The sequence below is a fragment of the Seriola dumerili genome, unplaced genomic scaffold (assembly GCF_002260705.1).
Source record: "Seriola dumerili isolate Sdu_G_001 unplaced genomic scaffold, Sdu_1.0 BDQW01000493.1, whole genome shotgun sequence".
In the NCBI taxonomy this organism is placed as follows: domain Eukaryota; kingdom Metazoa; phylum Chordata; class Actinopteri; order Carangiformes; family Carangidae; genus Seriola; species Seriola dumerili.
Genome location: NW_019174748.1, coordinates 137532 through 142531, shown reverse-complemented (window position 1 = coordinate 142531; position 5000 = coordinate 137532).

Genomic DNA, 5000 nt, shown 5'->3' with positions numbered 1-5000 from the left:
CTGTCGTATCACTGATGCAAAAGTGTAACAAAGACTTTGAGTTTGGTCCAAATAGACTGTAGACGACTGGTGGTACCACACGGTCTACGTAGGTATAGATCTGTCCCTGAGCTGTGAACAGTAACAACCTGAGTAGAGACTTTGTTCTGTGTTGTCGTCATGTCTGTAATGTGAACTGAAAATTGTCCCAGGACTATTCAAAACCGCAGTCCCAGGACGTAGTTGTTTTCAGAGTCATGTACCTCAGATGTTTCTGTGTAAATCCTGTCATATCCTGTTCCTGGGGAGCGGTCCTCATCAGCCCCACCAGACAACACACACACACAGACACGCACGCGATGCACACACACACACACACCACCACACACACACACACACACACACACACACACACACACACACACACACACACACACACACACACACACACAACACACACACACACACACCACAGCTGTTTTCATGTCACTGTAGCAGGTCAGTGTAGAAACCTGGAACACTGACTCACTGACTGTGTACTGGTTGTTACTGGTGTGAGTCCAGTTCTCAGTTTGACTGTGAAGACGTTGAGCTAAACCTTGCAGATTACAGCACATTAACACAGTGCATGTGTTGTGTGTGTGTGTGTGTGTGTTGTGTGTGTGTGTGTGTGTGTGTGTGTTGTAGATTAGAGGTGATTAAGTAGAAACAGTTAACTGACTCTGAATCTGGACTCAGACTAAATTCTTCAGATTTAGTCAAATGGACGTTTCAGTTAAATCATCTTCATCACACTGATGATGATGATGATGATGATGACGGTGATGATGTCACTGTCACTGATTCTGAGACCCGGGTTTCTTGGTTAAACATGTTCAGACTGTATCACTGTTGTCTCTTCACCAGATCACATTCAGAAAACAACTGATTATATGTGGTCTGTGGTAACAGGAATGTAACTTTGTAGCAGATCATATGAAAATTTATCTCGCTTGAAGACAAACATCCTGAGTCAGAACTCAACAATTCATTCTATTCACAGACATTATTCATCTCACACGAAACCTCATTCATTTTTCTCTGTGATTATCAAAAGATAGTTTAATTACAACAGCCAATGAGAATGACCTGAACTTTAACCAACCAAATCAGTTCAGTGCTGTGTGTTTACTGGTTTCATTTAGTGTCACTTCATGTTCACATAGTGTCAGACCTGTGAAAATCTCTGGTTTCTGTGTGAACTCATCAAGTGTTTTTTTATCAACTGATTCAGCCAAAAATATTCAGCATGTTCATATTCTGACAACACATTCATTGTTTCAGCAGTGAAACCATCTCAGTTTTAAAATCTAAACCTCTGACCACACGTTACAGTTTCTAATGTTTGCAGAACAAAAAAATCATATGATGGGAACAACTGTATCATTAATGAAACATATGCAGCTGTAGCACGGTTAGACACAACACACCCCGGCTTACACACTGCGGCTACACACTCTGGCTACACACTCCGGCTACACACTGTAGCTATACACTGAGGCTACACGCTGCGGCTATACACAGGTGTTTGATGACACCTTCCCTGCAGGTGAACGAGTCGACAGCAGCAGGAACCAAGACACTCAGCAGACACAACCTGGACCGAGCCTGACCAGGTCTGTATCTGAGTCACAGTCACTCCATAATCTGTGTTTCCAGGGAGACCAGATGAACCTGCCTGGGGACCAAGGGCCAAAATGAGAACCTGGGCCCCTGTTGGGACCCACTGCACGTCTTGAATGTGTGTCACTTAATCTAGTTAAACTCAGGTTGGTGTTTTTATCATTCACATCAAAGTTCCACACAGCAGATCTGAGACCAAGTAAAAAAAGACACAGGTCCACCACATTGAGGTGTTATCGATCTATCAATTAGAAGACAGGACAGGAAGCTGAAACACACCTGTGACACAGTCTGTCCACTCAGGCACGCGGTACTGACCCAGACTCAGTTCTCAGGACTAAATATCTCACTGCAAGAAGCAGGGTGAACAACTTCCTCTAGTGTGTGTGTGTGTGATGGTGTGTGTGTGTGTGTGTGTGTGTGCGGGGGTGGGGGTTGGGGTGTGTGCAGTTATTGTCTTCATTGTTTTCGTTTAGAGAGTCACGTCATTCAGACTTCCCTTATATAACAAAGTCAGCAAAGGTGACTTCTAAATTCACTTTAGCCACAAACACACTAGAGCAGCATGTGGTGTGTGTGTGTTGTGTGTGTGTGTGTGTGTGTGTGTGTGTGTGTGTGTGTGTGTGTGTGTGTGTTCTGTTGGTGTGTGTGTTGGAAGTCAGCTATTCAGTATGCGGCTGCGGGCTGAACCTTGCGCGCTGCCAGGACAGGCTGGGACACCGACACACTGGTTCATCCGATATGAAGCTATAACTATAATAGACTGCAATAAAAACATTTCCAGGTTTCATTGAGAAAGAAAGAAACATGATGAACTGACCTGAGGGGCAGATTCAATCTCCATTCTGCTGTACAATGTGACACCAGCCAGACACCGTTACAGAAACATCTACTTTCAAAGTCGCTGCTTACCAGCCACTGCCCGCTGTGTATTTAACGGCTGTGTGAATTCAACCCGGGGAACCGACAAATAACTACAGACACTGACTTAAACTGTTGTCGGCCGAATGGAAGATCATGGCCTCTCGGTCCTAAAAACACCACCCTTCAGTCACTTCTCTCCGGTTCACGCTCTCAGACAAGCGATAACATTTAAAAACCGTGAGATTTCTGAACGAGTCTGGCGCGGGGCTGTCAGACACGCCTGACTCAAACACACGCTCCTTCCTTCCTGCAGCAGCTGCAGCTCGGGACAAGTTGGCGCGCGTGGAAAGAGGGACAGTTGGATCCGTGTCAGACTCACCTGAGCTCGGCAGGCTGCTCCGCGGTCCGCCGGAGTTCGACCCGCACGGAGAAACTTCCAGAAACCCGCAGACGGCCGGAGAGACACCAAACCTGATCGTTCAGCACCGAGAGCCGCACAACAGGTCCGACAGAGACCCCGCCCCGCTCCGCGCCGGCGCCGACAAGCTTTTCTGACGCTCCTCAGCAGCTGGCAGGAGTGCCTGGCTCTTCTGCAGGGAACAAAACCGACAACACTGCCGCAGTCTCCGTGCCTGGCTCACAGGGTGTCATTCGTCACTTTGAGCAGCGGACTCAGTTAACGTGGGAAAAAATGTGCTCAGACTCAAGCTGATCATGTTTTAATGAGACAAACCTTCTGAACACCTGAGGTTTTCCGAGGATATTGATTATTGATTAGTATACTGATTTCCCACACCCAACAAGAGCCTGTTTTCATCTTTATAGTTAAAGTGACACTGAGCAACACAGAGTTCACCCAGGATTTAAAACTGTAGATGATGAGATCACAACATGATACCTTACACTAAATACATTACTTACATTATTAGATCAGTATGTCAGTAGTTTATTTACACGTTATTACATCAATGCGCAGTGGTGTATTTATTACATTATTACATCAGTATTACAGATATTTATGACTACATTATTACACCAGTACTCAGTGGCTATTAATACATTATTACATCATCGTACTCAGTAATTACATGATATAACATTTGTACACAGTAGTTCTTACTACATTACTACAGCAGTACTCAGTAGTATTACATTATTACATCAGTACTACATAAGTACTCAGGTATTCACTACTCTATTAATACACATTACATGAGTTACTCAGTAGTTACTACTACCATTTCAATGAGTACTGAGAAAGTACTTCCTAAAGTCATAGTATCACAGTAAAATACTTCCTGTAGTTACAGTATCACAGTAAGTACTTCCTGTGCAGTGAACTGTCTCTGTGGCCTGATCTTTATCAGAATCATGAATCCATGAGCAGTAATGCTACTGTTGTAGCTACTCTAAACTACAATCAGAAAACACTTAGATACCTTAGTCCACTGGTTCCCAACCTTGGGTCAGGCCCCTCCACAGGGCCACCAGATAAATCTGAGGGGCTGCCAAATGATTTATGGGAAAGGAAGAACCACATTCATTGATCTGGATTCAGGTTCTAGACTGAAATGTGGAGAAGCCTGAAGTAGATTCTGATTGCTTTTGTGAAGGGTCACATGACAGAAATATTGGAAATCAATGGTTTAATCTCAAACCACCATAAAATTTATGTTTTTTTTTAAATAAATCTTAAAGAGTAAAGTACATGCAACTATATGATGTAGAAAAACGTCTTCAGTGACAGTGTGGTGACAAACCAACAGTACATTTGTCTGTTTTTTAAATGAAACAGACTGTGAAGTTTTAAAGTGTGAAGGAGACCAGATGAGATGAAAAGAAGCAGGAACTTTTAAAAACAACAGGTTTCTGTGTACTCATTTTATTCTTTATATGTTCAAACTTCTTTGTTTTGTCTAAATTATTTGTGACTTTTATTTTTGAAAAAGCTCCTTGACACACATAAAGGTTATTATAATTTGTTACTAATTAAAGTTTTCATCTGAAACATTATCATTTAAACTCCCCAGCAGCAGTTTATTGATTGATTGATCAGCTGATTGAGTATAATAATTATAATATTATAACAGTTTCTCTGTAAAAACATTTGATTGTATAAACAGTAAAAGATTAAAAATGGCACAATTAAAAATCACCATGACCTCAAGAGACCTCTGGCATGATGGGGGTAGGGGGGGTGAATTGCAGCATAATGTTATAATGTGATTTCTGGGAGGATTTATAGATTATTATCTGGCGGGCCTGACTGCAGAGAGCAAATCCCTGTTAGACCAGACCCGACCAGAAGAGACCGGACCAGTCCAGCTCCAGCCCAGCCCAGCCCAGCATCCAGTAGGAATAACAACAGGAGGGTTTCACATATAATTTAAGTTTAACATCAGTTTCAGTCACGATGATCGACCGCCTGCCCTGTGTGTTTCCATGGTAACCAGTAAAAGCAGCACATTTCTTCTACCTCCCAGTTTAAACTCAGG